Below are 15,904 nucleotides of genomic sequence, written 5' to 3'. Positions count from 1 at the left end.
CTTTTTAACAAGACAACTATGATGGCGTCCCCTCGTAGTCTGAGGATAGGTCTCCAGTGCGATGCTTGGTTCTCCGTCAGTGTTTGGCTCTCTGATGGCTGGTGAGGCCAGTTCTTGAGGCAAACATTCCTGGACATTTTTCACAGGGGATTGTAAGAGCTCGAGGTTGCCGTGCTCTTTCCTTCCTCCGTTGTCGTCTCGCTTCCACATCCGCTCTTCTGTTGGCTTCAAAGAGTGTAATTCCTTGTTTGACAGCTCTTCTCCACAGAGGTCTTTCTTGAGTCAATGCTTCCCAGGTGTTGGGGTCAATGCCTGTGGATTTTAGGGTCCGCTTTAACTGATCTCTGTAGCGTTTCAGTGGGGCACCGAGGGGTCGCTTCCCCGATGCGAGTTCACCAAACAGGATCCGTCGTGGGAGTCGATCTCCTGACATGCGAGGTACGTGGCCTATCCACCGGAGTTGATGTTTCATGATGGATGCTTCAATGCTGACAGAGGAAGCTCTTTCCAGCACAGAGTTATCGGTCACATAATCATCCCAGTTGATGTTGAGGATGGCTCGCAGCTTCTGTTTGTGGAACTGCTCCAGCTTCTTCCGATCTGCTCGGTAGAGGGTCCAGGTTTCACATCCATACAGAAGAGTGGATGCGACGACGGCGTTGTTGACCATAAGTTTTGTTTGTTGTGTCAGATCCTTGTTACGGAACACACGGCTGGTGAGTCCTCCGAAGCCTCGATGTGCTGCTTGGATTCTGTTTTCTATGTCCTTAGATGATGTGCACTGGGTGGACAGGATGCTGCCAAGGTAGTGTGTTTATTCTATTTTTATATTCTTCTTATTCTAGGTTTGTTGTTTTAATTAATGTTTAGTGTTGCACCATGGGTCAGAGAGTAACGTAATTTCAATCCTCTGTATGTCCTGTACATATTGCAGTATTGACAATAAAGCAACTTTGACTTTGACTTGACTTTGGTCAACACATTCTAGGGTCTTCTCGTTGATTGAGATGCTGATGTCTGGTAGGGAAGTCCTGGGAGGCGGTTGTGCGAGGACCTTGGTCTTTGAGGCGTTCACGGTCATACCAAAGTGTGTGTGTGCCGTGTTGAAGTTGTTGACTGATGTTTGTAAGTCTTTGACTGAGTGGGTTGGTGCAGCGTTGTCGTCTGCATATTGCATTTCGGTGATTTTGAAGGTGGAATCCAGGCTTCTGGATCTCAGACAAGATAACTAACAAATGCCTTTATGGTCAGATAACATTTTAATTCAGCAATTCGCCCTAAACAATAACAACAACAAATAAAACAGTTAATCAGTAGATCTATTTCGACAGAATGTGGTGCTGTCACGGCTTCCGATAACGTTCAATAATCTTAGTGCTTCCCTCATCTTAGTGGGACCTGAAAAGAAAGGTGAAATCAGTGCAAAAACACTTAAAGAATAGCACACGTAGACGGATACATTCCCAAAAAGTAAGAGGTGTTATAGCTCCAAAGTAGGAATGAGGAGGGATTGGGGTCTCTAAACAAAAGCCCAGTGTTTATTTTTTTAAATAGAATGACCAACATGTTCATACTTTCGACCATTTGTATAGCGCACACAGACCACAAAAGCCAAATCCCGGACATTTTTGGTGATTTCGAAATCTGGACCGGATGCATTTTTTAGGTCCAAAAAAAGGACATATCCGGAAAAAAGAGGACATCTGGTGACCCTAGTTTATACACATGCTAGAAATAGATATGGCTGAAACATCTGAACTTAATACTTAGGATTTTCTCCCTTTTTCTCCCTTTTAGTGCGTTCAATTGCCCCATTGGCATCACACTTCCTCTCCACCAATGCCGATCCCTGCTCTGATTGAGGAAAACAAAGCTAACCCACACTTTGATGAGTGCAGTGCAGGTTAGCGTTGTGTACGGAGAGACACACCCTGACAGCACTCTTTTCTCATCTCTGTGCATTCGCCATCAATCAGCCAGCAGAGGTCGTAATTGCACCAGTCATGAGAGAGAGAGACCCCATCCGGCTTAGTCCTGCCCATATCTGAACAACAGGCCATTCGTTGTTCATGTGGCCGCTCAGCGTTAGCCGGCAGGCAGAGCTGAGATTCGATACGATGTATTCGAGATCCCAGCTCTGGTTCCAACGTGTGTTTTTACCGCTGCGCCACCTGAGCGGCCCTGTTTGTTTGTTTATTAGGATTTTAACGTCATGTTTTACACTTTGGTTACATTCATGACAGGAACGGTCGTTACTCATTACAAAAGATTCATCAGTTCACAAGGTTATATCGAACAGTCATGGACAATTTAGTGTCTCTAATTCACCTCACTTGCACGTCTTTGGACTGTGGGAGGAAACCCACACGGACATGAGGAGAACATGCAAACTCCACACAGAAAGGACACGGACCGGCCCACCTGTGGATCGAACCCAGGACCTTATTGCTGTGAGGCGACAATGCTGCTCCATCCGTTAAGCTGATGTATGAGGAAGAATGATGTGATTGGTGTGTTTACATTACAGAGCTGCCAAAGCTGGACTGCAAAGCGAATCAAATAGTTTACTCTGGTAATTCCCCGGCGTAGTTTGGATTCATACACATAACCGGTTTTTCAGTGATGGCTAAGCCTATTGTACCAGGCTCAAGTTTCAGAGATACTGATTGATTGTATTGTAATGTCTGTAAGGATAGGAGTAATTTCTTCATACCTTTTTTAACCTAACCTCTAAATAAATAATCATAATTTTAAACTATATTAAGTATATTAAACATGTTACACTGAAAACTTGTGCTATCAGGGGTGACAGAATTCGGAGGTGATCTCTCAAACACTCTGCAGGTAGTGAAGTTGATTACATAAGCTCTCTCACCGTTCACCCACAAAAACATTTAAAAACACGTCTCTGCCACCGCCACAGCGAAAACTCATCTTGGTCAGGTGCCCAGCAGACACAGTTGGCAAAGTCTGAGGGGAGGAAAGGTCAGATGGTCAGGTGTCCACATACATTTGACAAGAATCTGATCAATGTGTTTGAACAAAGTCACACATTTGTGTACACCGATTATCCATAACATTAAAACCACCTTGTTTCTACAATCATTATCCATTGTATCAGCTCCACTTACCATATAGAAGCACTTTGTAGTTCTACAATTACTGACTGTAGTCCATCTGTTTCTCTGCATACTTTGTTAGCCCCCTTTCAACCTGTTCTTCAATGGTCAGGACCCCCACAGGACCACCACAGAGCAGATATTAGGTGGATCATTCTCAGCACTGCAGTGACACCGACATGGTGGTGGTGTGTTAGTGTGTGTTGTGCTGTTATGAGTGGATCAGACACAGCAGCGCTGCTGGAGTTTTTGAAAACAGTGTCCACTTACTGTCCACTCTATTACACACTCCTACCTAGTTGATCCACCTTGTAGATGTAAAGTCAGAGACGATCGCTCATCTATTGCTGCTGTTTGAGTTGGTCATCTTCTAGACCTTCATCAGTGGTCACAGGACGCTGCCCACGGGGTGCTGTTGGCTGGATATTTTTTTGGTTGGTGGACTATTCTCAGTCCAGCAGTGACAGTGAGGTGTTTAAATCCAATCATGTCAGTGTCACTGCAGTGCTGAGAATCATCCACCACCTAAATAATACCTGCTCTGTGGTGGTCCTGTGGGGGTCCTGACCATTGAAGAACAGGGTGAAAGGGGGCTAACAAAGTATGCAGAGAAACAGATGGACTACAGTCAGTAATTGTAGAACTACAAAGTGCTTCTATATGGTAAGTGGAGCTGAAACAAGGAGGTGGTGTTAATGTTATGGCTGATCGGTGTATGTAGATTATTACTTGAATAATAGGTGCAGCTAAAGAATTTAATATTCTGAAGGGTTTGCAGGTTTTTTTGTTGCCGGAGGTGATCCACCGTGTTAAATAATTTTACCTTTATATAACCAACACCATGTTATACCAGATTGCCGTGTTTAGATAATGAAGCTCATTAATGTCACGTCTTTGTTAGATACGGTCTCATTGTGAAAGTGAAGCCGTGTTTTCTTTTACCATAGAATACAGAAGTACTATATATAAAATTCTCTTTAAATGGAACAAACACGATGGAAAAACAACACAAACCGCAACCACAAAAGTGCTACACCTCACATAATTTAGCGTCAGGTGGTGTGTGCGCGTGTGTGTGTGTGTGTGTGCGCTCAACAGCCTGAAACAGGAAGGATAAAAAACCCCAAATGTTGTTTTTTTACTTTGTACCCTTAAATATGAACAAAACCGCTGTATAATAGGTATAAACGAAATTATTTGCACTGTGTCACAAAGCAAAGCTGATTTATGCAGCACTGTGGTTCAGTGTGGTCCTTTCTCTCCTGGCAAACTAAAAATCCCCGAAATCTAAGCCTCCGTTTATGAATTCACAATGAATTCAGATCAGGTGATTTAAATGATCTAGGTCATGCAGTCATCTTCACTTTCTTTTTTAGAAACCGGTCTTGAGTAGATGCTTTTATACAAAGAGACTTACAGTAATGACTGAATTCCACTGAAAGTGGAGGTTAAGGGCCTTGCTCAGGAGCCCAACAGTGGCAACTTGGCAGTAGTGTTTTTTTTTAATATACTGTATATATACACTATATTGCCAAATGTATTCACTTTATTCACAGTATTCATTGAATACAGGTGTTCCAATCACTTCCATGGCCACTGGTGTATAAAACCAAGCACCTCGGCATGCAGACTGCTTCTACACACATTAGTGAAACAATGGGTCGCTCTCAGGAGCTCAGTCGACTGTAAGTGGTATTATAACAAAGTGAAAGCGATTGGGAACGACAGCAACTCAGCCACGAAGTGGTAGAGGCCATGTAAAATAACAGAGTGGGTCAGTGGATGCTGAGGAACATAGTGCCCAGAGGTCACCAACTTTCTGCAGAGTGAATCGCTACAGACCTCCAAACTATATGTGGCCTTCAGATCAGCTCAAGAACAGTGTGTAGAGAGCTTCATGGAATGGGTTTCCATGGCTGAGCAGAGTCACCTTACAACACAAAGCGCAATGCAAAGCGTTTGGAAGAACGGTCAAAAATTCCCATAAACACACTCCTAAACCTTGGGGAAAGCCTTCCCAGAAGAATTGAAGCTGTTATAGCTGCAAAAGGTGGCGACATCATATTAAACCCTATGGATTAAGAATGGGAGTCACTCAAGTTCATATGCGTGTGAAGGTATAGACGAGCGAATACTTTTGGCAATATAGTGTACATATTTTATGCGTTTTTCTCCCATTTTCTCCCAATTTATTGTAGTTAATTTGTCTTCCGCTGCTGGGGGATCCCCGATTTTTTGCAGTCGAGGTGGGTATATTGCTGCACACGCCTCCTCCGACCCGTGTGCAGCCCTTAACGGAACCATTTTTCCACCCATGCACTCTGTACAGGCGCCTCTATTCGCCACTACGTTTGAAGACGCCACCCACTTAGTCTGGTCATCCCTCCCTGCAGGTACTGCCAATTATGCCCGCTAGATGGAACCCAGCTGAGTTTCGAACCGAGGAGTTCAGAATCTCGGTGCTGGTGTGCTATTCCAGCAATTGAGGGTTAAGGGTCTTGCTCAGGGGCCCAACAGGGACAACCAGGCAGTAAATCATAATCATAAATTATAGTGTTGTACTGATTTAAATAAATCATAAATGATATCAAATATTTCTCAGAACAAGATCAACGTTTGATGCTTGAACGTTAAACGCTTCCCTGAGTATTGTGTTTTTCCACAGGCGCCTCAGCAAAACTACTTGGGCGGCACATGTTCTTTAACAGTGCTGCGTTTTCAGACTGTTGACCCCATTTTACAGGAATCCTGCTGTGCGACTGTAAAAGAGTGTATTTCACAGAATGTAAGCGTCAAACCTCATTCCAAAAAAATGGGACAGTAGAAAAAATGTCAATAAAAACTGACGGCAATCATTTTTAAATTTACTTTGACCTCAATTCAGTGGTTTTGTGTTTTACTCACCGTTCCGGCTTTTCAGGAATTGCACTTTGTACACTTTGCACTGTGTACTCATGTTTTAATTTAGAGAATAAAATAATAATATTAACTAATAATTTATCTGTAATTTATTTATGTGACCACATTTTATACAGCTAAAGAATTAATAGTCTAAAAAATAAAGTTATGGATGCATCAGGTAACCCTACGTGGGATCCCAACCACAAGCTTGAGAACTGCTGCTCTATGGCAGTTGTAGCCTATCAATCAGGGTACTGGATTAGTAATCGACAGGTTGCTGGTTCAAGCCCCATCACTGCCAGGTTGCCACTGTTGAACCCTTGAGCAAGGCCCTTGACCTTCCATTGCTTAGACTGTATACTGCCACAGTACTGTAAGTCCTTTTATCTAAAGTGACTTACAGTAATGACTGAATTCCATGCAAGCAATTGAGGGGCCCAACATGGACAACTAGATAGTAGTGGGGACTGAACTGGCAACCTTCTTATCACTAGTCTGGTACCTTTTATCTTTGCTTGTCCTGTTTTTATAATTTTATGATGCTCCCACCTCTTCAGGGTTTGGGATTCTTGATGTCGTACTCACACACAACCCAACTTTCACCAAATATTATCAGCTAAATTATTAGCCAAAGAGTTCTTTCTTTGTTTCATCTATCCATTGTTCTGATTTTCTTTACTGCTTGCGTGTGAGGTTTAGACTCGTTAGCAGCGTCGTTTTGCACTTGGTGCAGTTTTTATAGTTCTTTGTTTCTGTTGTTCATGTTGCTTCCATGACTTTTGGTTTCCATTTGAATTTATTAGTTTGTATTAGTCTGAGAGCACAGTGTGAAGTCCTAGGTGTTGTGACTGTACGGGGATGATTTGTGGTTCGGAGAACTTTCCACTTGTGGTTCATTGAACCAGTTGTTCCTCATCTTTGAAATTCATACTTTTCCCCAATGTGGTCTAAATGTATTTCCAGTTCCACACTACAGTTCCTCTGTTGCTTGTACTTTATTCGACTCTCCATCCCTCAGACATAGCCAACTGTGCCTGTTAAGCACCTGACCAGGCTGGTAGAACCACTGAGACTTGAACTCTAGAGCTGGAACTCTCCAAGGTGAAAGGCTCGCATTTTACACTGCTGCACCACAAACACGCTCCTGTGTTTAAGTAAATAGTTATTGATAAATCCCTGAAGAACAGACCTGTATTGCTCTGTGAATGGAGTGAAATGGGGTCCCCCTCTAAAAACAAGTAATTTTTAGATTTGCTAGTATATTTCCCTTCACCTCCATCTCCCCAGTGACCAGTTGGGACCCTTGGATGGATCCAACCCTCTTAATCAACTTTTTAAGCTGTTTTTGTAATTTATGTCCAACACACAGTAGCATCAAAGATGGAACTCCAAACTACAGAATTCATAACGGAGGTTAGTAGCAGCGGACCCTACACACCGAAGAACCATGTTTGCCATGCCTGGGCACTCAGGTGGTGCAGCGGTAAAACACGCTAGCACAACACGGCTGACATCTCAAACTCGTGATTTGGTGCAGGTGAAAAGATGCAGTCGGCTACTGCACACGTGTCGGAGGGGGCGTGTGTTCGTCATGACTCTCCTCAGTCAGAGTGGAGGTCAACATCAGTAGAGGGGAAGTGTAATGCAATCGGGTAAATGGATACGACTAGATGGAACACCAAACTACAGACTATCAACTGACCCTACACACCAAGGAACCTTGGCCTTTCAGATAATAATGTTGGCCTACTTGTGATCCCAACAACAAGATTGAGAACTGCTGCTCTAAGGCAGTTGTAGCCTATCAATCAGGGTACTAGATTAGTAATCGACAGGTTGCTGGTTTAAGCCCCACCACTGCCAGGTTGCCACTGTTGGACCCTTGAGCAAGGCCCTTGACCTTCCATTGCTTAGACTGTATACTGCCACAGTACTGTAAGTTGCTTTACAGTCACAATAATGTAAATGTATCCTATTGCCTACAGTATATATACACTACAGTCCAACACACTATATAGCACTATAACCATATGCATATGGACACATGACCACAAGCTTGTTAAACCGCCAATTCCAAAAACATGAATAATAATGTTGGCCTTGTCCCTTTTCGTTCAGGTTGTCCCTTAGGTATCCAGGATTTAAAGCTGGGGAAACCTCTTCGTATGCAGATATACCACAACCTTCTTTGTCTTACTGGGATTGAGTTGCTGTCTAAGAAGTTATAATCAGGCTGTAATAGAAATGACTTCAAGTGAAATTACTACTGTTTATGATCTGTGTAGAGCTCCCTGAACTTTCCCATTGTAGTGTTTGTGACGAAATCAAACTGGCCCTCTTTATATGGGCACAGAAAAGTCACCAGCAGTAGTTACACACAGTTGATAATGTTGAATTTGGAAGCCATGCACAAAGTAAACATTACTGCACCTATTTTGTTGCATTTGCATTTTTGTCCCTGCTGACAAAGGAAATGAATTCCAAGCCTTCACTCCCAGAATAAAAACAGCTGCAGAAATCACTGCAAGATCACGTTACATGAACTGTATGCAGGTTTTAGTCTTTCCGGCATCCAAGAGTATGAAACTTTCAGAGGTTTGTACAGCTGAAATCAGGGAGGAGTATAAATAAATAATTAATTATAACAAATATTTCTCAGAACAAGATCAACATTTGATGCTTAAATGTTAAACACTTCCCTGAGTATTGTACTTTTCCACAGGCGCCTTAGCAAAACTACTTGGACGGCACACATTCTTTAACAGTGCTGCGTTTTCTCCACTTTTTCTCCCTTTAGCGCGTCCAATTGCCCGATTGCGTCATGCTTCCTCTCCACCAATGCCGATCCCTGCTCTGATTGAGGAGTACGAAGCTAACCCACGCCCCCTCCGACACGTAGCCTATCAATCAGGGTACTAGATTAGTATTCTAGTATTCCAGGTTGCCACTGTTGGACCCTTGAGCAAGGCCCTTGTCAAACAGCCAATGAGAGCGCAAGATACGGCATGAGGGGAAACGCAGGGGAGGAGTGTAAAAAGGTGGGACAGGGGCGTAATATAGTTTATATCAGAATACATCAGCACACACACAAGTTTTATACAGTATTTCTGATTTTATCGTTCTCTACAAAACACCCACGCTGCATTGCAAAAAATATTTATTGACCTCCAACTCACTATAGTACAATCCATACTGCTCACGTAGCCAAATCCACTCAGATTCATTTATTTTTCTCCTTGACTTTATGCTGCACATCAGCACACAAACTTTGATCGCTCGCTACTTGTTGACATGCATTTTTGGATGTGGTGTCATTAAACCCCTCATCACTTCTCACGCTTGTTTTCGTGACAGAATGTAGTTTGGGAGACCAGAGAACTCGCCTGCGATTCCAGTTGGGGATAGATGGTGTAGTGTGTGACCCCCGGCATGGTATTTAATGTTTGATTTTAGAGCAATAACAATAACTGTTCCTGCTGCTCCACCTATACTACCGTAATGATGTAAATAATCGTACTTATCTGCAGCACCAGTGGAATGTTATCACTGTAATCAGTGTGGTTATGCAACATCAGAACTCTGTTCCACTTGTGATCCGTCACCAAGCTTTGATTGAGAGATAACGGTGTTTCCCTGTTTCAATTTTGTTGAACTTTACTGTTCCTTTGTTGGAAATTTCCGAGTACATTTCATGGCCAAAATTATGTCCTGAGCCACACCCGTTGCTCCTGGATTTCTACGGTCTCCAACTTTGCAGTATGAATGCATAAATTGAGGTTCATAAAGACATGGTTCTAATCTTTTCTGGATTACCTGGAGTGTCTTGTGAGCCAGAACTGTTCATCCTACATCAGTGTTGCAGAGACAAATGTTCTTTGACGGAAAAGGCACAAATTTCCACAGACACACTGTGAATTCTCATTGGAAGTCTTATCAGAAGTGTGGATGGGAGGGTCGCAAGAGAGGGGAACTCCATTTTAACGTCCAACAAGTTGACGGTCAGGTACAATGGTCAATCAGTGTTCCGACTGTTCCCAAATGTGTTCGGTGGAGTAGAAGCCACCACTATGATTGCTTTGTGTACAAACACACAGGGAGCGGTGTGATGGCTAAGTGGGTAGCACTGTCGCCTCACAGCAAGAAGGTCCTGGGTTCGATCCCCAGGTGGGGGAGTCCGGGTCCTTTCTGTGTGGAGTTTGCACGTGTCTGCGTGGGTTTCCTCCCACAGTCCAAAGACGTGCAAGTGAGGCGAACTGGGGATGCAAGATTGTCCATGACTGTGTTTGATGTAACCTTGTGAACCATGTGATGAGTCTTGTGTGATGAGTAACTACCATTCCTGTCATGGATGTAACCAAGGAGTGTAGAACATGACGTTAAAATCCTAATAAAACAAAACAAACAAACACACTGGAACACTGTGCCCACATACTTTCGGTCATGTAGTCTTTGTTCATTAATAGAGCTTAGAAATAAATGGTCATGAGCGACTTTAGGGGTTAATCGCTAAACAGATGCTTAGATGCTCTAGAGAGCAGAGTTGAACCACTGAAGGCTTTAGTGGACATTCGCAGCACTTTGTGGTCAATGCAAAACACAACAGCCATTCAAAGTAAACAGAGTAAGAGCCGTAATGGGATCTGACTTTCTGTTCCTGATAAGAACATGAACTGCTGTATTACTTATAAGAATGGATAATACTGTAGATTGGTGCTTTTTCTGGGCTGTTACTGCACTGCGCTCAGTGATTCTGGGTAAACCAGACCCCCTGCGACCCCTTTAACCACTGCAAAGTTAAAGTGGTTGAAAACTTCAGTTTCAGTGAAATGGAAATGAAAGAATTACTTTATTTGGCTGAGATTAAGTGTTTTATCAGTTCTTATCAGATTAGGATCTGTCTCCTACATGAGGAAACAGGAGGTCAAATATTAACCAGCTGTTGCCGAATCCGTAGAATGGTGCAGCTTTTAGGGCTGTGTTTAGGCATTGTTAATCTTAAAGCTGCTACAGGATGCTGTAAGCGTTGATCAAATATTAGGAGTGAATGAAGTTCACATTTTTGATTCAAGACCATATTTCTTCTGGTTTTGAATTCTAGAACGAATGGACATGATTTTGGAGATTAGATTAAATTCAATTTGTCATTGTGCAGAGTAAACAAGTACAGATCCAGATGCAAGATTATTTACATATACACCGATCAGCCATAACATTAAAACCACCTCCTTGTTTCTACACTCACTGTCCATTTTATCAGCTCCACTTACCATATAGAAACACTTTGTAGTTCTACAATTACTGACTGCCTTGTTAGCCCCCTTTCACCCTGTTCTTCAATGGTCAGGACCCCCACAGGACCACCACAGAGCAGGTATTATTTAGGTGGTGGATCATTCTCAGCACTGCAGTGACACTGACATGGTGGTGGTGTGTTAGTGTGTGTTGTGCTGGTACGAGTGGATTTAAACACCTCACTGTCACTGCTGGACTGAGAATAGTCCACCAACCAAAAATATCCAGCCAACAGCGTCCCGTAGGCAGCGTCCTGTAACCACTGATGAAGGTCTAGAAGACGACCGACTCAAACAGCAGCAAAAGATGAGCGATCGTCTCTGACTTTACATCTACAAGGTGGACCAACTAGGTAGGAGTGTCTAATAGAGTGGACAGTGAGTGGACACGGTATTTAAAAACTCCAGCAGCGCTGCTGTGTCTGGTCCACTCATACCAGCACAACACACACTAACACACCACCACCATGTCAGTGTCACTGCAGTGCTGAGAATGATCCACCACCTAAATAATACCTGCTCTGTGGTGGTCCTGTGGGGGTCCTGACCATTGAAGAACAGCATGAAAGTGGGCTAACAAAGCATGCAGAGAAACAGATGGACTACAGTCAGTAATTGTAGAATGACAAAGTGCTTCTATATGGTAAGTGGAGCTGATAAAATGGACTAGAGTATATAACACACATCAGCTTGAAGCGTCTCTGAAAGCTTTTGTGTCCTGGTATGTAAAGCAGCCCTGAAAAAGCCCAAACCTGTTATGCTGAGAAGGACAAAATAAACAACACGTGTAATATTCCTGAAGTGACAGAAAAACCTGCTACAGTGAGCTGAAACTTACAACACGGATGCCAAAAAAGTTGGGACAGTCAGTAAAAAACAAATAAAAGCAGATCTTGTATGGGTATTTGATTAAAAACAGCACAAATAAGAGATATTTCTCATTTGATGGCTGCAGCAAATTTCAAAAAGAGTTAGGACAGGAGAAAATGTAAGACTTAGATGTTTGTTGAATGATAGGTAACACTTGATTCAGGGCTTTTCACAGGTTATATTAGGGTGTAAAAACAGCATTAACAAATGACTCAGTCATTTATGAGTGAGGATGGGCCGAGGTTCAGCACTTCTGAGACAATCTGCGTGAGCTGATTATCCAACAGTTAAAAATTGCAGGGCACTTTGCAAGGATCTCACCATTTACAGTCCAAAACATTGTTAAAAGATTCATATTTATTAACGTCTATGTTTTTGGAATGGAATCTCCAACACATATATAGTGTTTTTATACCAAACAACTATTTTGTGTGGTCAAATACTGGGCAGAATTTCTACATTTAAACACTATACTGTATGGTCAAAATTAACTGGACACATGATGAAAGTCACTGAAAAATGGGGACCTGGTTTCGATCCGTACACCCAGTCACAGTCTGTGATGAGTTTAGCATGTCCTCCCCATGCAAAAGAGGGATTGATTAGCCAGTCCTGACTGACTCTTGGTGGAAGTAAGAGTGAGATGCACTGTAATGGGTTGGTGCCCTGATCAGGATGTATTTCAGGGTGGCGCTGGACTCAATTTAACCCCGACCAGGCATTAGCAGTTAGAAGAATGAATGAATACTCTTCTCACATTATAACCCAGTGAATACTACTACTGTACAGTAAAGATAATGATGGTGATGGTAATAATAATAATATTAAAATAAGTGAAATGGTAGGAAAAGCAGAACAATAATTCTGACCATGTGTATGTAAATGATGTTCTGACGTTAAGCAGCTGGCTGAAGATCATGTGATTTATAGTAAACTGTTAGAGAGTGAAAGTGAAAGGATATAAACTTTGTGTGTGTGTGTGTGTGTGTGTGTGTGTGTGTGTGTGTGGTTTTAAAGCAGAGATATTTGTGTGTGTGTGTAAGTGTGGTTTTGCATTAACATTTGCAGGATTTTCAGACACTTTCAGTAAGTCGCTTTGGATGGAAGTGTCTGCATACAGTGCACAACATGGAGGATTAAGGGCCTCGCTCAGGGGCCCAACGGTGGTAACATGGTGTTGGTGGGGCTTTACATGCAACCCTTTGATCATTATTTTAGTACCTTAACCACAGTGTCAACACTGCTGTACTGTCTGTCTGTGTGTGTGTGTTAAAGGAATGCTTTATCTGTGTATGTTTATTTAAAGCAGCATTTTATCTCTCTCTCTCTCTCTCTCTCTAGAAAGCTTTTAATAGATGAATAAAAATTGATAGGGTGAAAGAGTGTGAGAGGAAGAAAAAAAGAGCACTGTAATAATTACCCAACGTATACTGTACTGGTAAGGCAACGTCTTCCCATCACGCTAATAATGAAGCAATACCAGAATATTCTTCTATACACCGATCAGCCATAACATTAAAACCACCTCCTTGTTTCTACACTCACTGTGCATTTTATCAGCTCCACTTACCATATACAATCACTTTGTAGTTCTACAATTACTGACTGTAGTCCATCTGTTTCTCTGTATGCTTTGTTAGCCCCCTTTCACCTTCTTCTTCAATGATCAGGACCCCCACAGGACCACCACAGAGCAGGTATTATTTAGGTGGTGGATCATTCTCAGCACTGCAGTGACACTGACATGGTGGTGGTGTGTTAGTGTGTGTTGTGCTGGTATGAGTGGATTTAAACACCTCACTGTCACTGCTGGACTGAGAATAGTCCACCAACCAAAAATATCCAGCCAACAGCGCCCCGTGGGCAGCGTCCTGTGACCACTGATGAAGATCTAGAAGATGACCGACTCAAACAGCAGCAATAGATAAGCGATCGTCTCTGACTCTACAAGGTGGACCAACTAGGTAGGAGTGTCTAATAGAGTGGACAGTGAGTGGACACGGTATTTAAAAGTCCTGACCATTGAAGAACAGAGTAAAAGGGGGCTAACAAAGCATGTAGAGAAACAGATGGACTACAGTCAGTAATTGTGGAGCTGATCAAATGGACAGTGAGTGTAGAAACAAAGAGGTGGTTTTAATGTTATGACTGATCGGTGTATATAACACATTTACAAAATGGTATACAGATGAAAACATGACAGGATAATTAAATATCTTTAATTAAGTAAGTTTAATTAAATTGGGTGTTTTAGGTAGAAACATTTAAAACGCTGTGATATGATCAGCTTCAGATATTATCCAGTATCATCTCCACGCCTCCACCCTCAGCAGGTCAACACAAGTCATTATAATATTCGTCTCTTCAGAGTTCCTTCAGAGTTCAATCCCACACCTTTTTTTTTTACCGTGTTTAATATTTAGCTCCTTTTGCTTTGCTGTGTTGGATAAAACTATTTTCTGTTAGTTCCAATTAAATGGGCTGTAGGCACAGACCCCACATGACATGACTATTGTGTTCACAGCACAATAATACGTAATACAGTGGACCCTTGGGTTACGAACGGTTTACCATACGAACATTTTGGGTTACAAACGATATTTTTCAACTTAACGTATGAACAAATTTTGGATTACGAACCGAAATTTGCAAAACACGTGACGTCACGAACAAGTTGACTCCGACCGTCTCTCTCTCTCTCTCTCTCTCTCTCTCTCTCTCTCTCTCTATATATATATATATATATATATATATATACTATATATAGTAAGCAAACATTCGGACAGCGGACGGTGTTTTTTCTGTGTTTTCTTTATATTTTGTAAAATTCAATATTAAAATGGCCTCAAAAAATGTGCAGAGGAAGCGCAGTGCTGAGAAAATGAATCTATTACTATTTGTTGTTGTATAATTACTCCTGCCAGTAGGTGTCACTGTGTATCAGGCAGAGGGGACAGTGAGTGAGAGAGTAGAAGGAAATCGGCTGCGTAAAGTATTCTTCCTTTTGTGCAATTACACCTACAAAATACAACACTACTAAAATAAAAAAGGAAATAATAGAGAAATATGAGGGTTATTGTTTTTGTTAGATACATTTTATATAAAAAAGACGGAAATGTATTATGGTGTATGGTACAGCACACGTACTGTACTGAAATGTGATGTGTGTTTATGTACAGTACAGTACTAATGTGTATTATTGTTTATTATTGTGTATTACAGGAATGTCTATTCTATACTTTAAGATTTAATGGAAAATATACGTGTATTTATAACAAAAAAGAGCATTTAAGACATTAGAAAGGTTAGGGGTAAGGGGGGGGGGGGTTTGGAAGGTCTGATACGGATTAATTCTGTTTACATTATTTCTTATGGGAAAAATAGGTTTAACTAACAAACATTTTGACTTAAGAACAGCCCTTCAGAACCAATTAAATTCGTAAGTCAAGGGTCTAATATATATATATATACGTATATACTGTAAATAATAAGTGGGTGTGTCCACATACTTTTAGCCATATGGTGCAGTTTCGTTTTAGCCCAGGTTGTGGTGTCAGGATCTTGATCAACCTGCCAGTCGCGCTCTTCATTCCACGATTCCACATGTTTGTGCTTAAACATGTTTAAATAAAGAGAAATAAAACCCCAGCTCCAGGAGGGGTCGGTTACGAGCCTCTCAGCCCATAAATACCGAGCAGGACGCACTTTCACTTTCACTTTTCT

General features: G+C 41.9%; 1 long non-coding RNA gene across 1 annotated transcript; it reads right to left on the bottom strand.

Moving 5' to 3' along the window:
• Positions 1-1,262: 1,262 nt before the first annotated feature.
• Positions 1,263-15,850, bottom strand: LOC134328283 (uncharacterized). Its single transcript, XR_010014728.1, has 3 exons — positions 15,691-15,850; positions 2,876-2,970; positions 1,263-1,398 (listed from the first exon to the last, which is right to left on the bottom strand). It is a non-coding gene; the product is annotated as an uncharacterized LOC134328283 (long non-coding RNA).
• Between the last annotated feature and the right edge of the window lie 54 nt (positions 15,851-15,904).

Source organism: Trichomycterus rosablanca, chromosome 15 (genome assembly GCF_030014385.1).
Source record: "Trichomycterus rosablanca isolate fTriRos1 chromosome 15, fTriRos1.hap1, whole genome shotgun sequence".
Classification (NCBI taxonomy): domain Eukaryota; kingdom Metazoa; phylum Chordata; class Actinopteri; order Siluriformes; family Trichomycteridae; genus Trichomycterus; species Trichomycterus rosablanca.
This window is presented reverse-complemented; position numbering and strand designations above follow the sequence as displayed.